General features: G+C 37.0%; 1 pseudogene across 1 annotated transcript; it reads left to right on the plus strand.

The window, feature by feature from the left end:
* The first annotated feature begins 50 nt into the window (after positions 1 to 50).
* On the plus strand, positions 51 to 15,567 carry LOC148742851 (DNA-directed primase/polymerase protein-like; annotated as a pseudogene). Its single transcript, XR_016001393.1, has 19 exons — positions 51 to 215; positions 297 to 386; positions 4,743 to 4,749; positions 4,919 to 4,990; positions 5,661 to 5,752; positions 6,326 to 6,372; positions 7,107 to 7,198; positions 8,149 to 8,222; positions 9,564 to 9,637; positions 9,945 to 10,153; positions 10,915 to 10,986; positions 11,095 to 11,189; positions 11,290 to 11,372; positions 11,506 to 11,600; positions 12,106 to 12,228; positions 12,991 to 13,069; positions 13,571 to 13,653; positions 14,414 to 14,457; positions 14,593 to 15,567. The product of XR_016001393.1 is annotated as a DNA-directed primase/polymerase protein-like (transcript).
* Positions 15,568 to 21,020: the final 5,453 nt, after the last annotated feature.

Here is a 21,020-nt window from a genome sequence, read left to right on the forward strand (position 1 = left end):
TCCCATAAATTCTGGCGAGCGGTGTACCGCGCGAAATATTGAAAAACATGGCAGACGAGAGGCAGACGACAATTCAAGTTTAGTTCGCGTTTTCGTGTGGTAGATTGATAGTTTTAGCATCTATGAGTAGAAACACGATCGTGATGGCTACATATTTATAAGATGGCAGAAAGTACAGTCACTACGAGGGCATTTTATGGGGACAATTCAAAGAGGTACCTGCACGTCACTTAATCAGCTGTTGTGTTGATTTTCATTTACAACTACTACTAGTTTGTTCAATTTTCTGGCTGTAGAACGAATGAAGCTTGGCAACAAAAGATGAGTAAATTGGAGAGATGTGCCAGGGAATTCGGAGATCACCCGATTTTACTTAAACGTCGAAGGTACGCCCAACTTTTTAGTATATTTGACAGAAATCATTACCACGTTTGAAATTATGCAGATGTTATTCATCGGTAAGAATCAAACATCTTAGGGAATGAAAATTTTCAACCCCCCTTCAAATTTTGCATGCGGCTAGGCACTCAGTGGGGATGCACAAAAATGCCCTTGTAAAGGTGGCAGCACTCCTGTTGCCATGGTAACAATGGCTGCTTGTTCGAGGCCTGGAGCCTCATTTTCATATAAAAAATATCGCAAAAGAAGTGTAAAATGTTTATTTGTTTATCTCAAGCTACATGCAACATTACAGATTGGTACTTCTACTGTACATAGTGACATCATTCATCTTTACTTTGATGCATTCTATTTGCCCTTGGAGTGGATGTGAACACACCAATAGATTATTTATTTTGGTACAGTTTTGATCACTTCTGCTGTAGGGTAAAACAGGGAAAACATTTGTCTAAATTTCTCCAAAAGCACACCAATTATGGAACTGAAACTATGCATGTAGTTCATGGTTATAATATTCTAGTTTTTAAATGTGTAAAAATCTATGCGGGCCAGCCTCTACTCTTCACAGTGGCAATTCGCAAACGAAGCTCAAAAATCAGATATTGCATAAATTGGCAATGTTTACATCTAATGTTCTCAACAACAAATGTTTCACACTAATGAAAAGTGCAAGACTTTGAAAGAATGTTATCTTCTGAGCAATATCCTGAAGAGAGATCTTGCCTCTAGTTTTAATATTTAAAAACAATTGATCAACCCTCATGGAGGACTACCCGACGTAACGACAATCGTGTGCGTATCATCCAGATTCCGAGTACTGTATCTTCTTTCATGGGAATTTGTGCAATCCGAAATCCTCTGATGATACACCGATATACTTGTCTGTCATTTGAAACATGTTAAAGTTGGCTGATCTACACGAAACTATCTTAAGATCAATCATCTAACATAAACATGTACATTATCATGATGGCGTGACGCTGGATTTCTCCATGAAGTTTCCAGTTTCCATCAGGTCGCTCCAAGAAAGACGAGAAATGGACATTAATTGTTTCGATATTTCAGCAGATTTCCCCGCATTCTGAGGTAAAAACAACCAAAAAAAAAAAGAAGAAAACCTTATTTAATGTTCGTAAACACTGAGAGTGAGAGTATAAATCACAACTTGTCAGCGGTAGTAATGCATGTAAAATCAAAATCAACCACTCATGCAAAAACTATCACAAAGTGGAGATTTTGAAGTAAGTAAGTAGAACTTTATTTACACAGGGTAGCCCATTCAGCACAAGGCTGGTTTCCATAGGGGCCCTGTTACTTAAAAATAAATTACATCAAAATTTTCAATTATTTATATATATTACTAGGATTTTAAAACTACATTAACAGCCTAAGACCACAAAGCCAAAACTCAGTTAGGACCTAAAATAGTAGATAAAATATCAAGTTAAGATAAAAAGAAATGTCTTGCTCGGTGGCAGAATGTTTGAATGTTTTCACTCTTCACAATATTTAAAGGAAGTTTATTAAAAATTTCTGTGCCAGTAAAAAGAAAGGTCCTTTTCCCAAAATTCTGTTTTACTTTTGGTAGGTATAGCCTCATACTTTGCCTTGTGGAATAGTTGTGAATATTCGAAAATCTGGTGAAATATGATGAAAAGTAATTAGGAACTAATGAGTGAAGACAGAGAAAAACGAGCTTAGCCTTGTGGTAATAGCGTCTACTGGAAAGATTCGGCCATTGCAGCTGCTCTGTTGCTTAAGATGAGGGAGAGCAATGTGTAATAATCCATGCAGATCTATTTTGTAAGCGCTGTAGTCGATCTATATCTTGCTGTAGAAGGTTACTCCAGGCAATGTCACAGTAATCAAATAAGGGAAGAATTAAAGCATTATGAACAAGTGTTGCTGCCTCCTTTGTGACAAAACTTCTAATACAGCCCAGAATACTAACTCTTGATGCCACCTTTTTACACACATAGTCCACGTGAGCCTTGAACAAATCAGTATCGCCTTATTACAACAAATGGAACAGGGATTTTATCACAATAATTTTCTAACAAATTTAGCTTTGCGTGTGGATAGTAAGTAGTTTGAAAGGTGGAATTACGACATGATTTCATTGAATCTTTCATTTTGAACTTTGTTTTGATTTTTTAGTGATCAAGACATGGAAGGAAACATTGACTGACTCAATTGCACTGCGGCGGTGACAAGTCTCTCGTTATCATATCTTGTGCAAATTTTCTGACAGTTTTCTAACAGTTTTGAGATGATTCGAACTGTCTCAGATTCGAAACATCTCAGTTCCTGTCACCCAGAAATGACAACTGCTTGAACCTGCTCTTTGTAAAAAGAAGCAATATGTTGTACAAATTGATATTGTGGCAACTGGGTTTTATGTGTAGTACTACCACTGACAAGTTGCAATTTACATGTATACTCTCACTCTCAGTGTTTATGAAAGTTCAATCAAGGTTTTCCTCCCTTTTCTTTTTTTTGGTTTTACTTCAGAATGCATGGCAATCTGCTGAAATATTGAAAAATGTCAATTTTTCCTCTTCTTTGGAGCGACCTGATATAAACTTCATGGAGAAAGCCATTGTCACGCCATTGTGATAATGTACATGTTAATGACAAATGACAGGTGTTATGATAGTTTTGTGTAGATCAGCCAGCTTCAACATGACTTTGTTTCAAATGACAGAAAAGTATATTGGTGTATTGTCAAAGGATTTCGGATTGCTCAAATTCCCATGAAAGAAGGTACAGTACGCGGAATCTGGATGATATGTACACAATTTAAGTTACATGATTGTAGTTACGTTGGTTAGTCCTCCATGTAATATTTTTTTTAAAATATTACAGCTAGAGGTGATAACCAACTAAGTGCAAAGTTACGTATGATGCAGAGTGCTATTTATGCAATAGCGAAAATCAGACCTGAAAAAAATCAGGCCTGTACGGGATTCGAACCACTGACCTCTGCGATACTAGTGCAGCGTTCTACCCATTGAGCTAACAAGCCAACTGGGAGCAGGCCGTTAAGTTTATTCTTAATAAACCCGTGATGATAAATCAGATACAAATATGAACTTTCATATATTCAAATATGAACTTTCATATATTCAAAAATGAACTTTCATATATTCATTGTATCTAAGTGCATAGTTTCAGTTCCAGAATCAGTGTACTTTTGTTTAGCTTTAGTTATTTATTTTTTGGCAAATGTTTCAACCACTTTTAGTATCTAATAGCTGAATAATTTTGACTGGATAATGACGTTACTGCCATGTCCAAAATGTCCCTGTCTAGCATGTCAAACGTATTCTAATGTTTTAATAAAAAATGTTTTATTGCAATTTTCTATTAGCTTAAAAACGTTTTCCTGAAGGCAATTTGCATTTTCATCATTGTTTTTTTTATCCATGAGCTGTGTACATAATACATAATACATAAGTATGGGGCTGTGCAGTGCGGAAATCCTACCCTCGTGTCATCTTTAGTTACAAATGGTCCCTACACAATTCCAATTTACACCTTTGGCTTAAGAAAATTTAATATGTCACCAAATTAAAATGTACGATTATGCTATAAGGAATCAGTGAACCAAACAATTTAGATAAAGATAAAGATAAAAATGATCATATAAATCAGGAGTTTAATAGGAAATTTTTTTTATTAACTTAATTCATTAGGAAAGGGATAATAATGATTAGAAAACAACCTAGCTTGCTCCGAATCTCACTAAAATACCAGCATGGACTTCTATATTTTCCTTCCTATTTACTTCCTTCCCCTCAAAGTACATCACTCCAAGACCATTAGGTTGTGTGCAGGTAGAACCAATGTTGCATCGGGGTATTGGGGTCTATTAGAGACTGCAAAAAAAAAAGAAAGAAAAAAAAGCAATTCAAAGCTGAAAACCATGTGTAAAACCATCAAAATGATCTAAATTTCCACATCCCTGTTATCAAAACCCTAATGCAGTGAGACAAGAGAAATGGAAACCTAATAGGAAAAACCGAAAACCATATCTGATACCAAATGCAAAACCCATTGGAATTTTTTGATAAAAACCCAAAACCATGTTAAAAGAAATGGAAAATCTGCAAACTGGAATGAGCACCAAAACCAAAAAGCAGATTTTTTTTCGGCTAAAAGCTGAAAACCAGTCTAAAAAATAGCCAAAACTGCAAGACCAGAAATCCCAATGCCCCTCCTCATTGTGATCTGAACTTTTTAAATCTCTTAGTTGCTGTTGAAGTTAGGCCTGTCCTCTGAGGTTTTATAGCTGCTGAATGTTTAATGTGTTTCTAGTGGGTGTAATGGGTGCTTTAGAAAAGACTGAATGTCTAATGTGTTTCTAGTGGGTGTAATGGGTGCTTTAGAAAAGACTTACTCTGTCACTTCCACTACGCTGCATGTTCAGCTTTACTCTTATCTTTGCTGGAATTAAAATTACAACTCAGTTGTGAATTAAGTTCCGTCCCTAACATTGATGATGTTTTTTGGGATAGAGGACCCTCCACCTATCTTTGAAACTTTCCCACGACAACAGATGGCCTTTGATTACCTCGAGACTTGTCAAGAGGTAGGTGAGCTAAAGGTTTAAAAGTTTCTTTGAATTTCTTCTTATTTCTAGGAGTTGAGACATACTTTTTAGCAAACGTAATATTATACGTATATTTTTTTGTCACCTCAAAATTATCATTTTCTTAAAGCTTCCTTCAACTATTTAATTCACTGTGATTGGCAGGTCTAGGCCTAGTATCACTCAGAAAGGCAATTCTAATCCTCAAAGAATAACATACCTGCAGTTTATGGAATCTCAATGGTTAACAAAACATCAGCTTCTCAAGATTTTAGAATAAGAATTCTTCTTTGACAAAATTAATTTGACGTAGCTGTTCCTAACATACACCAAGGCAGACAATCATTAGTGAAGGTTTACAGTTTACCTCTCATCTTAGAACATTAATTTCTTTCTGTGCCTCAACCATTCCATAATTTATTCAGCAGAGTTACTTCACCTAAACTTTTATTTGTGTCTGGGAGAATGTCTTGCAATGCAAGTGAAGTAACTGGGTTTTACCTTTTAATTAGGAAAAGCAGTTTTTTGGATTTGTTTTTCTCTTCCTACAGTCACTGTACTTTTGGGTTCATTCTCACCATAAAGCAAAAGTAGTTCAAGGATAGGAAGTAATGAAATACTGTAACTAATAGCACATTTTATAGTGAAATTTAATTTTTTTACTGGATAGGATGTTCATGTGTTTGCCAAAGAGAAAGACTGTGACGGAAAACGTGGCTATATTGTTGCAACTTTGCCATATTTTTGGCACAAATACACAAGGTCAGGTATCACATTTATTTTACTGCAGTTCTTAGCAATCTTCAAAAAATGCACAAATGGGTGGATCCAGGGTTTTTCTCAAGACACAGTGGGACCATTAACAAATGACCCAGCTGATGTCTGCACTGACAAAAAGAAGGGCTACTGCTTGAAACAGCCATTCCAAACTACCATTCTCAAGGCATCAGACAGACATTTTTCAATCCTGTCTCATGTTTTTCTCCAACACAAACAAACTGCTGAGTTTTCTTATACAGGTGTAAGAAAAGTGCAGGTCATCTCAGAGGGATGGGGTGCACATCTCCTGCATCCCTGCCCTGGATCTCTCCCCTACAAGGCATGGTATATTTAAAACTTCTGGCAGTGCAAAAGCTTGGTGGGAAGGGTAGGTGAAGCTGACCAAAGAAGAGTTCAACTGACCTTTATACAGATCCTAAATTCAAAATGACTAAATAGCTCAAAATGAAGAAAGTTGATGCAAGTGCAAAAAAAAACAAACACACAAATGAACAGACAAACAAAAACCTCATTCTTTCCTTGTCATTCCTGATATTTCTTTTTTGAACTTGGTAGGATTTGTTCACCAGAGGACAGAAATTATTATGAAGTTATACCAGAAGGTACTCTTAAATCTATGTATAATTAATTTTTTTAATACATATTTTTAAAATAGTCATTCATAGACTTTGTGCTTTCACTCCCAAGATCTTTTTAGTAAGCCTCCCAACTGTACTCTTTACAATTCTTGTGATGTTAGTTTGGAGAATTTGTTGTTGGATTGACTATTCTCATCAGTTGTCTGCTTGATATTGAATTGATGTTGTAGAGAGGTATTCTGTTATGGTCACTCAGTTGGAAGTTAAGGAGTTAATTGGGAGTGAAACTGTTGAAAACTGAGACGGCAAATTATTCTAGATTGGTAAAATAGTGTTGAGATGAAGGAGGTGGCCATTGTAGTTGTTGATAATAAAATAGAGGTCTGGGCCCAGTTGTTCAAAGGCTGATTAGCGCTAACCCAGGGTTAAATTTTAATCAAGATTCTTTGTTCCTTTGTTCAAAAGCCTTACTCACCACAGATAATTTTCTCTATTCTTTGAAGGATGTTCAATTATCAAATTGTAGGCAAAAAGAATTGTACTGAAGTTTTTTTTTAAAGCTTTCAGATCTTAAATCTGATTTGATTCACACTAACCCTGGGTTATCTTAACCCAGTTTTGAACAACCTGTCCCTGATGGAGTGAATGATTGTTGTCTTTAAAATGAGGAAGTCTGGTAGCAACTATATTGTGGAGCTGGTTTGATGTCTTACACTTAAGATTCTGTTGCAATATCATTGACCTTTGAATAATCATAGGGGCTGCTGGTCGACTGTATTTTGACCTGGAATTCAAAACCAAATTTAATCCACAAAAGGATGGAGCCAGTATGGTAGAAATTTTCATCAAGGTGAGTAAAAGACAGTTCATTAAAGACAAGAGAATAAGTGCAGACAAATGAGAGAATATTTTCCATTGCTGAGTAAATGTGTGTGGGAGGAGGTCTGCATAATAAAGGGAAAAACTGTGTTGGAGGTCTAGAGCACCACCCAAGGCTAAAGACCTCTGCTCATACTCAAGACTTATAGTACAGTTTTTCTCGTATGGACTGATCTATGCCAGTAAATAACTTGATATCTATTTTTTCTGCTGGCTTGCTTTTTTCTGCTATAGAGCAAATTAGATAACATAGAACAAATACTGGACTGTTGTCTGTATTGTAAAAAGCTGTACTGGAGAATTCTATGAGTTGTTTGCTCAGTGAAAATCCCCAAGCCTGATCTGTCATTCCTGGGGAGCATTAAACCATAGCTTGATCTGTCATTCCTGGGGAGCATTAAACCCTGGCCAGATCTGTCATTCCTGGGGAGCATTAAACCCTAGCCTGATCTGTCATTCCTGAGGAGCATTAAACCCTAGCCTGATCTGTCTGTCCTGGGGAGCATCAAACCCTAGCCTGATGTGTCATTCCTGGGGAGCATGAAACCCTAGCCTGATCTGTCATTCCTGGGGAGCATTAAACCCTAGCCTGATCTGTCATTCCTGGGGAGCATTAAACCCTAGCCTGATGTGTCATTCCTGTGGAGTATTAAACCCTAGCCTGATCTGTCTGTCCTGGGGAGCATTAAACCCTAGCCTGATCTGTCATTCCTGAGGAGCATCAAACCCTAGCCTGATCTGTCATTCCTGAGGAGCATTAAACCCTAGCCTGATCTGTCATTCCTGGGGAGCATTAAACCCTAGCCTGATCTGTCATTCCTGAGGAGCATTAAACCCTAGCCTGATCTTTCATTCCTGGGGAGCATTAAAAGGAGGACATATCATGGAATCCATGAATATGAATATTTTTTTCTTCTTCAGTATGTTTGTCACCACCTGAAAAACATTTATGGTGTTGATTGTAACAGGAAATATATTATAGATTTGGATTCAAGGTTAGTGTGTAGTAATGAATGTTTTTTTCCATGCAAATGCATGATTCAGATAAGATTTCTTATTATCCTTGTGAAGTGCTATTACTTTTTTCTATGATATACTGGTGATTGAAAAATGGTAATTGATCAACTTAGTTGCTCTCTTTAGTGCAAGTGAAAGTATTCCTGAGGTCTAACATACTTGGGATTCCAAGAATTTTAATGATAATTATCACTTTAAAAATATAGAGATATTAATTTTTATTCCAGAGCCTGGTTTGGTCTTTTCAGATGTTTCAAAGAGAAATGCTCCTCTTTCAATCAGTGCGTCATGCCGAAGTACAATTTGATGGCCTGCTCCCAGTTGGCTTGTTAGCTCAATTGGTAGAGCGCTGCACTAGTATCGCAGAGGTCAGTGGTTCGAATCCCGTACAGGCCTGAAATTTTTTTCAGGTCTGATTTTCACTATTGCTCAAATAGTGCGTCACTGCGAAGGATCGTGCATATATACGTTTCATAACCGCAGTTCACACATGTTTCATATGTTTGTTGTTGTTTGATTTATCATCTACGGGTTTATGTCGAATTAATTTGATGGCCTGCTCCCAGTTGGCTTGTTAGCTCAATTGGTAGAGCGCTGCACTAGTATCGCAAAGGTCAGTGGTTCGAATCCTGTACAGGCCTGAAATTTTTTTCAGGTCTGATTTTCACTATTGCTCAAATAGTGCTTTACTGCGAAGGATCGTGCATATATACGTTTCATAACCGCAGTTCACACATATGTTTCATATGTTTGTTGTTGTTTGATTTATCATCTACGGGTTTATGTCGAATTAATTTGATGGCCTGCTCCCAGTTGGCTTGTTAGCTCAATTGGTAGAGCGCTGCACTAGTATCGCAGAGGTCAGTGGTTCGAATCCCGTACAGGCCTGAAATTTTTTTCAGGTCTGATTTTCACTATTGCTCAAATAGTGCTTTACTGCGAAGGATCGTGCATATATACGTTTCATAACTGCAGTTCACACATATGTTTCATATGTTTGTTGTTGTTTTTCCTCTTTGTTTTAAGGTTTTGGCCTCCTTTTGTTTTTTCAATAGCTTCATTCATTTTCCTCTTTGACTTTGGCCACTGCTGTTGTTCAGCTAAGATGATAAAGTAACATTGTCAGAGGAAATTTAGGTCACAATGACCCAACCAAACCCTGACCTTAACATGGTATCTCCTTACCTATAATTTATTCACATTGCCAAAATCGCAAGAGAACTTCATTTCTAAATAATAATTTTGATCCGTTGATCTATATAATTACTCTGTAATCCCCTGAGTCATTAACAAGTAAATTGTTGTTGATTTGTTTTCAGTACTTCCTCTAAGTTTTCAAGACATCTGATCTTCCACTTACCTGGTGCTGTATTTAAAGATAACATTCATGCTGGTAAAATGCTGTTGTTTGTGGCACAGAAAATATTTACTCTATTATGCTACTTTAAGTAACTCAGCGTCTGCAATTCTGCAGATAATTTGAAGGATTGAGGATTTCTTGTTTTTGTCTTGTTTTGTAGTGGAACAATTTTAAGGTCTTCATTAGCCTTCAGAAAATGGATTTTCTCTGACTGCCTAATTCTTCTGCTTAATTTTTGTGGCCTTAGCTATGTTTAATCCAGACATGAAGTTGTTGTGTATAATACTGTATTACTCAATTGAGACAATTTTTGATTTTGATCAAGAACTCTGTTTTTCAGGAAACTTTGTCAGACACATTTGCACATTACTGGAAAGGAAGCTCAGAGTTGGTTCTGAGTTTTCTGCAAACAAAAGATGTGGGTTCTGACTCTTATCAACCAACATGGCCAAAGAGTGAGGTCTTGACTGGAAATGCATGGCTGTGTCCACACATCTGAAATTAATGCAAAAATACAAGAAGAGACACAACATGAAACCTTTACCTCAGGTGCAGTTTTGGACTGATTGTGTAGTGTTTGCAAAGTCAGTTTTATTATATTATTGATGTTTGGTATTAGTATGGTTTAAATTCATCTCACTGAAACAGAGAATTTGCATTGTGACCATTATGGCCCCTCATTACCAGAGCTTTTCCAGGTTTCTGTAGCTAGTCCTTGGAAGGTAAAGCACTGCTGTCAAATGGCAAGTGTGTGCATTGGGATTAATTTTTGGCTGCTTGTTCACCAATTTTCTGCCCAAATTTCAATGGAAAATATAAGAAACAACCAGTGTCTCCCAAAATAAGCAAATGGAATTTGAAGCATTTTCAGAAATTTTTAAAAAGAAACAAAAGTAAGGAAAAGAAAACACTTTCAAGAGACTTTTTCAAACACAAAGATTAGTTAGGTGAGGGTTTCCTTTACATTTACTATCCTATTTAGAGGTTTACCAAACAAAAAAATTATTCATTAAATTTTGTAAAATACAGTGACTTATTGGCTTGTGTGGTTTTTTGTAATTAGTGCCGTGAGATAACTTGGCTCTGACAGCCTTAAAGTATGCCACCTAGTCATTACAATGTTGGCATAGATATTTGACTGATGTGTTGGCAGGTAATCTTCATCACTTGGCTGAGTTTCCTGATGACCTCTTCTACCCGAAAGTGGAGAGAGTCGCTGTTCTCGTCTGGAGCACATGCACAAAAAAAATCAATTTTGTTGTGAAGCTAAATTCACAAAGTAATTGTAGCACTTTCATTTGCCTTTGTAGTTAACCTGCAAGAACTAAGAGAACTTATTGTGAAGGATGGAAAAGGTGAATTGGGGATTTTCTGTGACCAAGGTGTGTTTAATAATAAGAAAGTAAAATCAGAAGCCAATACAATGTTGCATTGATCTTGTGCAGATGAGAAAATTGTCACTTGCTGACTTCACTAGTTTTAACTTTCAGGGGTTTATACAAGAAATAGAAACTTTCGAATTTTCAAGTCAACAAAGATAGGAAAAGATTCTCATCTGGTTCTCTCCAGACAGAACACCTATAAGGTATGTAATGAAGGAATTCTCTGTTGTGCCTTTATTATTAACACATGTCAGATGGAGAGAGTTTGACCACATTTTTCGTGTCTTGTTTGTCACGTAACAGCCTAGCTTCAAAATTGTGAAAGGAAGTTTCTCCAAAGATTCTGAGTACTTGCTATTTCTTGATTCACTAGTATCCAATGTCAGGTGAGCACACAAGTTGTTTGACAAGTGTGATGACAAATCTGAGTCTTCACCCGGTGTAACTTTTTTCAAAATTAATTCAGTCTATATAATTAGCGCTTCTTTCTGTTTTGTAATCCTTTTCGTTATCAAACAGTATGCAAGTGGGAGGAAAAGATGTCAAAGTATTAACATGTGGCAGCTGTGAGAAATTTTGCAAAAGATCTTCTCGAATGGATGCACGCGATTCAAGTATGTTTTGTAGTTAATTGCCTATCAAGAATATTTGTAAAGACGTAACGTTGAGTAAATACGGCCCGGTGGTAATTTTCTGCCGATGGGAAGATTTAAGAGAAGTCAGGGAGAGGTTTGCCAGGGTTCTGGCTCTCAGTATTGGTGCTTAACCCCCTAGCAGACCGATCGCCATCTCGCGTTGCTCAAGTCCTTATTTTTCTGCAGGCAAAGAAACCCAGGCACTGAAGCGTTTGACAAGGGCTTTCTTGCTGGTCATTTAGCCCATTTGGACTGACAGTTAGGTGACGATCAAAGGACATTTAGCCGAAAGTGATCAGACAGTTAGCCGACAATCAAACAACAGTTAGTTGAAAGTTGACGGACTGTTAGCCCATTGTTGACCTATGTGATAGTTGGAGCAGATTCTAGACCTCTCCTGTGGTCTCTTTTTTCAGTGATGTTAAAGAAAGTTGATCACAAGAAGGAAGTTTGTCTTTACTTAAATTCTTCTCCTTGTTGCTAGGTTCGCTTTCTCAGCATGGATATGAACACTCCCCTTATCCTGAAATTGACAACTTTATCTTAAGTGTTCTCACCAAGGGTGGAGTACAGGGTCAAATCAGGAGATGGGTTTATTTTCCACAAGGTACCGTCTTAGACAGAAGCTTTTACACGTAAAAAATATTTATATATATTAATGATTATACGTTTACAGGTAAAAACGAGCGATATAATCTCCCGACGTTTCGGCGACTTCATGACGCCATTATCAAGGGTACTTGATAATGGCGTCATGAAGTCGCCGAAACGTCGGGATATTATATCGCTCGTTTTTACCTTTCTATGTATTACTAAATCTTTGTTAATATGGATTATACGTTTGTCAATAAAAGAGTCATCTTTAGGAATTGAAGTCGCAATCAGTTCTACTTTTTCCATTGAATGCTCTTCCAAGTGAGTCACAGATCACTTGTTTGTGAGCAAAGCAATAAAGTAGGTTATTACAAAGACGATTAGAGGCAAACATGCGCGATTGGTTGAACAACAATCTCGAAACTACATTTTGTCTAAACCGAGCCTTCAAAAAAGCCTCTAAGTCTCAGAGACAGTTCCTCTCTTTCATTTTTTTCTTTTTGTCTTTAAGTATTGACTGATACTGTTTATTTTTAGCTTGATATGGGATGATGCTACTGGATCACTGATCTCTAAAGCATTAGAACATATAGGAACATTATATCAATATTTATGTTGTGCATACATTCAGTTCAGTCTGAGGCGTGCCTCTGGACAAGGAATGTAAGGAACAGGAGATCAGATGTTCCTTCAAATTCAGTGAATCAGGCTGTGATGAGTGCAGAGAATTTCTAGAGATAATGTCTAAACAAACAAATTTCTTTTTATTCAACAGGAAAGTTAATCACTTATGATGTTATTAATAACCGTTGGTGTGAAAACATCGGAAGAGCGCACAAGAGTAATAACGTGATGTAAGCCATTAAGCCACTCTTTCAGTAATGATTAACAGGCAGATTCTGTTTCCGTGCATCTGTTCAGTAATAGATCACAGGTAACGTCAAAATGTGGTAAGAACATAGAGTCTTTCCACATTTGAACGTCTTCTGTGATCAATAACTGTACAGACCTTCTGCAACACGAAATATATTTGTTTTTTATTGTTAGAGAGCAAATAATGTAAATGGTGACGTCATCTATGCGTCTGTCCTTTAATAGATCATAAGTAGGAACCAATCAGAATGCACGTGTTATTCAGCTTATCATATAAAGTGCATGTATTTTCTTTGCCTTACAATGTGTTTACTTCGGGTTTGCATCACGACGATTCTACTGCATGGTGCTTATGTTGTTCTATCCAAACTCCCTTGAAAGAAAATGAGTTTAATAAACAAAATATCGTCCATGAATTATAAGAAAGGTGAATCAATGATTATGGAAAATACACCAACACGCAGTTAATTTTTTTATACTAGGATTGTGGCAGGCTTGAGACTTGGTGTTTACTACCAGAAATGCCACGACCCCGAGTGTAGAGGGATTGACTATCGTTCCCCTGGTATGTTCTGGATGCCGAAAACACATCATTTTTTAGGATTCGTCGGGGAGCAGACTTAAAAATCGAGAATGCTGAAGAACGATTCATGGAGAGTTCTCGCGCAGATTCCAATTGAAATGCAAAGTATGCCAGGGTTTTTTCCAGGAACTGGAGAAGTAACCTTCAGTTTCTATCTACCTACCTATCTAATCTATCTAGTATAATCTATCTATCTATCTATCTATCTATCTATCTATCTATCTATCTATCTATCTATCTATCCATCTAATCTATCTATCTATCCATCTATCTATCTATCTAATCTATCTATCTATGTATCTGTCTATCTATCTATCTATCTATCTATCTATCTATCTATCTATCTATCTATCTATCTAAATTCAAATCTTTACCAGCATCATTCTAGCTTTTTACAGTCCTTCAAAAAGATAGTCAAGAGACGCTCACTCTTAATATTATAAGAAAGGTGTGTAATTTTGCGAAAAATTTTCCAGACTTTGCAAAAGTATGGAAATAAAGATGGAGCCTTAAAAAATAATCAGGGAGAAGTCTGGATTCTATTCCTAACGGCGAGAAGGGCCGAACTAAATTTCACATTCATCCATTAATTACCCAAACATTTGGAAAGCTTTATCGGTTGCGCTATTTGTGGAAACATTGAGGGGATAAAAGACTTTTTACCATAGAAACTAGTCATAGCCTATTGTCGTATGTTCAAAAAAAGCAATTTGCAAACCACTTATCGTGTGGTTACTTTCAGAAAAGCCTATACCACAGGAAATCAATCCGTTGTCAAGTTGTGAGGTAATTGAATAATCACTCTCCTGTGTAAAAAAATTTGAATACGATTCATGAAGTGTAGTTTACGCTGACTAATCCCATAGCTCTTTTGTTAATTCATTTAAAAATCTCTCAAAATCGTTTATTTTCATTTTTCAGTTTGACGAGTTTTCAAGTAATGATTTTGATGACCATGAGCTTTGTAAGTTGTTATCTGAATGCGAGCAGAGGCTAAATGATTCTAGGAATGATGAAATGGAAGAAATACTAAATACAAAGGAGAACAACATGAACGAAGATTGTGTCCCAAGAAATAAACAAGATGTAATGCAATTTGACAATAGTGGTTGTGTTACGCAACCTAAAGTTGGTGATTGTGACTTCTGTAATGACTTGGACGATGCATTACTGCTTGAGCTTCAGGTTCCACATCACAGTTGGGATAACGAGGGTGCAGTTTGACATACAAGAAGCCTTAGGGATCACAACAACCATACGTTACAATCTTGTCACGATAATGAGAATTACATGAACGAAATATGGAAGTTATCAGACGAAAGAAGCAACCAAACCAAAATAAATAAAATGGCTGGAATTGACCTCTCACCAAATTATGCGATTTGTCAGGATGAAACAGAAGCCAGGATGAGTGGAATATATATGTGTGGTGGGGTATTACTTGAGGATTATTGCGTTGATAATGCAAAGGAAAAATTTTTACCAAAAGAGGAAGTTTCTGAGTGGTTGGATGAAGAATCTCTTGGTGATTTAGAGTTGTCCATGGCTGCGGAGGAGGCCGAAAGTACGGCTTTACTCAAATGTATCCTACTAGTTTAGCACACAATTTTTTTTATGTGATAACTCACTTTACCAGGAAAAGCTTCAAAGATAGTATAAGTTATTTGTTAAGTTCAATTCGATGTTGTCCTGTAAAGCCCTGATTTCAAAGTCAGTTTCGAGAAGTGTTTTCTAACTACATAAATGAGTGGTAAACGATGTAGCGCTGAGATATCTCAGTTCTCAAATATGTGATCAGTTGGTTTTAACGGAAAAAAAAGCTTTGAAAAAGAGAGGCTTTCAAAAGAAGCTGTAAGAACCTAAATAAAGAACTTTAAAAAAGAAGTTTAAAAATCACTCGCCTTCGTCTCTTCTCACATTCCCAGTTATTTGATCATGTTTTAGAGCCCGGAAAAAAGTTTTTCATTGCTCTTATGACATAACTAGTTGTCACCGATCAAATGCGGGCCTCTTTCATAAAGCATCCGGTTGGAAACTGAATTGACCAATCAGAAGATGCGTTCTGTGTTCATTTATGTTAGAAAGCCTCATATAAAAAATAAGGCCGGTTCAAGGTGTTCAGTTGGTAAAAGGAAACGTGATATTAAACTGTGCGACAGTAGTAGGGGAGTGCAAAAACAAGGGAGGATTGGGTTGCTGTCGCTGATCTTACCTTTTATCTCCTTGCCCCCCCTCCCGAAAAAAAAATTACCATGATATCCGGCAGTTGGGTCAGGCATTAGTACATATTTTGGCCCACAAGAGGCGATGTTGAAGCTTTGAATTGATCGAGGCATAACATCTGTTGTCCAAGTGTGATTTCAAAGACTTTTTAAGTGTAAATCATGTTTTTGTTATTGTAGTTGTTAGCAATGAGATGTAAACTGTGTTGTCATTTTCTCTTTCGTGATCACTGTGTTGCATCTTGCCTAATAATGGAAGTGGAGTGCAAATTGGTCCTAAATCATACATGTGATTTCAAAATCTGTGTTGAATATGTTTGGACGTAAGGCAAGAAAACTGGGTCTAGTTCATAAACTCGGCTAACATCTTCAGTATAATTTAGAATAAAAGACTTAAAATCTATCTCCATGGCGACATCATACCTCAAAACGATCAATTCAATTTTCCTAAGTCTGCTGGTTTTACTGTATTGTCTCTATTGATATGTTTTCTAAATTACTGTAAAAATCCTTAAGAAGCCTCTCTTGGATAAAATGTTAATGGTTTTTTTCCTTGACAAACTGTAATAAGCTGGTGACTCGCGCCATGTAAAATTGACAAAACCTTTTATATTTATAGAAATGCAAAACTAGCTGAAGGCACAATTGCTGACGTTATAGCACACATGTTTGAGGATGTCGTCCATGGTGACTTGAAATGAATGGAAAACTCACTCATAAGAATGTATTTTTAAGATAATGATCTGGAAAAGCCGTATGCAGCCTGCTTTTAGTGTATGACGTCATTGCTGTTTTAAAGTCACTCGATCTGAATCGAAGTGAGGGAGCAGAGAAAATATATTTCAGGTATTTATTCCTTTTTGATATTTAAAATGTACAAAGAAAGATAAGATTAAATGACAGTGAATTATGACATCTAAAAAACCGAGTGAAGGATGATATTTCAATTCCACAGGGAAAAAAGAAACATTTTTTGCGTCCATGGAATTCAAACATGGCAATTAGTTATTCAGAATACATCTCCATTTTTTCGTTTAAAGGGCTGATAGAGATATTCGTAGTTACTCAGGCCTGTCATCAAAAACTTCGCCCAATCCTCAGAAAAGAAATCGAAGTTCAGAAATTTTAAAACTGATTAACGCTCTTTCCCATACTACGTTTTTAGTGGTTATTTAGAATTTGTTCGCAGGGATGATGACAACAATATGTCCACATTTTTTATACAGTGAATTGTTTACCGCGACACGTTCTTTCTGGCGCTCGAATAAAGCAGAAATACCGTAGAAGAATAAGACAGCTTTGAAGATTTCATCACTGGAGAAAATGTAATTGCAAGGGAAGGGGAGAAATTACTGTTTTCAAGAATTTCTTTACCAACCTTCTTTTCCGGTTTAGGGACAATTTCATAATATTGTGACAATATAAATCGTTCTTATTCAGTTGCCAAATGTACTGAAATATGGTTCAGAGAAGTTCCCGTTAAAGCTTCAGTTATGCACAGCAGTGTCTTGAAAAATTGTTATAATAAAGGACGATTATGATATGACTACATTTTATCATTTGTAACTTCTTTGTGAGGAAGACAGACTCGGCATCTGAGACCTGTCGTGTATTATGAGATTCCACAAACATACAGTGCGCTTCTCCTGGATTAAATGCATTATCCATTACTTTACTGTATTATCCAAAAGTTCTCCTTGAGTACAAATAACACACGAGACGAGTACAAATATCACGCGATATTTGTACTCCAGAAGTACCGGCGAAATTCGCTCGCACTGAAATAACAATTTGGCGTGTTGGATAGTAATCAAACGTTTTGTTGTGTAGTATCGCTGAGTATTTGTACTCGTTGTACGGCACAATTCGTAAAAACACTCATCAATACTACACAACAAAACTTCTAATAAGATATATTTATTTGAGTATATTCTGAAACTCTACTCGATCTTCAAACTTCCCCTCAGCCCATCAGCAGAAAACAGGAAGATGTCGTCCAAAAGGACCTTCTGGGCTTTCATTATTGCTTTCTGTAAGCACTGTTCTTTTTATCTAATTGAGTATCAAGTTAAGAGACTAAATGTGTATTTAAACCTATTCAATAGGATTGGAAATAGTTAATTTTAGACACTCGGTTTTTGTTCTCACGAAAATAGCCCGCATGTTAATTCCTTAAATATCCAGGCCTGCATTAAATAACTCGCGAGAAAGTAAGTGACATGCGCACGGGAGACACACTGTGGATAACCCCGGCTGGAGAACATTAAGAAAATAGAGTTACTGCTCCTTGGGAAATTACGAGAAAACACAGCACTCAAGTTGATTTCCACTTCTCTCTCGAGTCTGTTTGGTTATATTAGCAGCAGATCACGACCATGTCTGTGTCGTAATTTATGCGGCGCCTGAGGTCAACAGAAAAAAAAAAATGCATTAGCGGTTTTTTTTGTTTCAATTTTTGACTACATTGTACTGAAAAACGATCATTTCCAAAATTGTACAAAAAAGAAAAAGGGCCCCAATCACTGCGTTCAGAATCTTTTCACTTTTGTTGTTTGGCATCAAACGCGCGCTCGCGTAGTTATGTCATTTACATTTTATACGAGAACAGTCTGTCCAAAAGGCGCTTAATTAAAAATTTCCTTAATCAAATTTTGATAGAAAACTGAAACAATAAAAGAAATAAAGTGTGTATCTCATGAATTGAAATATCTTAAATATCTTAATAACGATAGACAAGAGCTTCGGATGCCGGCTACGATATCTTCTCGCTTTTAATTTTTTTCTTTTTTTTGTGCACTCAGCAAGAATTTGAAATATACTTTGGGTGCTTCATTTCAAAACCTGGTGGTTTAAGACATCTAGATTTATCTGAATATTTACCAGTTAGATTTCAGTGAGTAGTCCGTCTGAGTTACGTTGGTCAATTTCTCAATCGTTTTATGTAATTGTCTCCGAATGTTGACCGTGGACTTCTCCAAAGCCATTTAAAATTATTTTCTAACCGCAGCAAAGTTCGAAATTTCGAAATTTGCAAAGATTACTTTAAAATCTGAGCAGGCAAACTCCTAATTTGTGGAGAACAACAAAAAGGAAGTATTTGTGCGGTGAGCAGTCTTTTCGAGGAAGGAGAGCGGTTGATAATCGACCCACGCATTGCGTCAGTGCCGGTCTAAGTCACGCGTCCCGTAAAGTTACGTAACGGTGACTGCAATGCAAATGATTAATTTTGGATCGAGAAAGACTTAATGCTTCCTGAGAGCTCCACATCAATGCGACAAAAGTTCTCTCCTATGTGATGTCATTTCCCTATGTTTTTCTCAGTAGTGTTCATAGACACAACCAAACATATATAGTTTAGCTTTTAATAACCCCTCACATCAGTATACATATTCTCCATGTTCTTCTCCATACATTTCTTAAGGTGGTGACAGGGAGAATTTGTTTAACAATCAAAGGTGTACATGTCTTTAGCTGGTGATCATTTCCTTTATTCTCGTGACCTTCATGTTTGATTCAGGGCTGACAGTGTAAGGAGAAATTAGGGTTCATCAAAAAGTCATATTGAGCATTCCCTGAAACGACTCTAACAAAAGCTTCCTCCCTCATTTTTCTATCTTTTTCTCTTGATTTTATAAGCAGCTGGGTTAATGGCGGAAGTATGCCTTCAGAGAGTCGTCCCACGGTTTCGCTCAAGCCTACTTTTGCAAGCTCCAAAAGGGCATTATGTAGAACTGAATTTCACCTTGAAGACTTCAAATGAAATACCGTGCTTTGATGATAATATGTACCTTGAGTTTCGTGATGGATACGACGAGTCTGCCAATCTTCTTGGAAGATTTTGTGGAAGAAACATTTCCGGTATTGTGCGATCTAGCGGACAGAACTTGTGGTTGAGAAAATCAGATAACTCCAATTACCTTTTCAGTGGTTTATACAGAAACAAGACTGCTAATACAAAAGGCAAGTATTGAGATACTGAAATCAGCCCCTGACAGCCATTTTATATATATTGAGAGTGGCCATTGCCTATGCTTCCCAGACTCAAATACTTCTGTGATGTCTCAGTATTACTTTTTCTTATCCTTCAGTCAAACCCAACTTGGATAAAGTGCTCAAGACTCAGTATGTGCTTTTCAACCGTCATCAATCCCTATGGTGTCCAGCACAGGGTGCACCGGCACCAGTCATTGTTTGGAGAAAGAACGGCACAGTGGTACAGAACAGTACAAGTGTACTGTATCGGCTGACCATCACTGGAGAAAACAGCGACAAGTACAGCTGTGAAGTGAACACACAGGATGGTTTGGGCAAAAAAGAAATCCGTCTTGTCATCGAAAGTAAGTTTTATTATTGAAAATTTGATTCTTAACTGAATCAGGTCAGGGGAAAATATAGTGAACATTTGCAGGTTTCTATACCTCTAACCTTTAAGACCGTCACCATAGTTTTCTTGACCTATCAAAATTTTTTCTTGCATTGTTCGGGATTAACATTGAGTTTTCGCGAGATGACTTGAGGGTACCAACCTTATTAAAGGACTCAAATACACTCTTTAGCAACTCCAACCAAATAAACTAAAATCCCTTCAATAACTTGCATCAAACAATACGATAGTGAAAGTATATCTTATTTTTTATATTCTAGGGTGCCCATATCCCTGCCGATGTACCACTGCAGTTGGGGTTATGCGCTCGGTTACTAGCGTTAATTGTTTTGGGAACTCTTTGCAGTCAGTTCCACAGCACTTGCCCTTTTCTACAGCGAGATTGTAAGCATTTCAACTCTTCGTTTTACGAGGGGGGTAATGAAGGAGAGGGGGGCGGGCGGACAGAGAGGAAATATATGTTTCACGTCTTGTCCTGTTGTTATGATAACAACAGGACAAGACGTGAAACACTCGACCTTACTCAATGGTACATCCTCCTTCCAGGGACTTGGGATACAACCAGATAGAGGAGCTACCACCTGGAGTCTTCGATAACAACCCGGAATTGACCATATTGTAAGTAGATGATAGTTATGCATACCTGTATGTTGATATTGACGCGCAGTGAGTTACGAATTACCTAATTTCTTACTTGTTGTGGGTGTAGTCAGCTATGAGCTAAGGCAATGGAACAAGGTGCG

This window comes from Stylophora pistillata, chromosome 1 (assembly GCF_964205215.1).
Source record: "Stylophora pistillata chromosome 1, jaStyPist1.2, whole genome shotgun sequence".
Classification (NCBI taxonomy): domain Eukaryota; kingdom Metazoa; phylum Cnidaria; class Anthozoa; order Scleractinia; family Pocilloporidae; genus Stylophora; species Stylophora pistillata.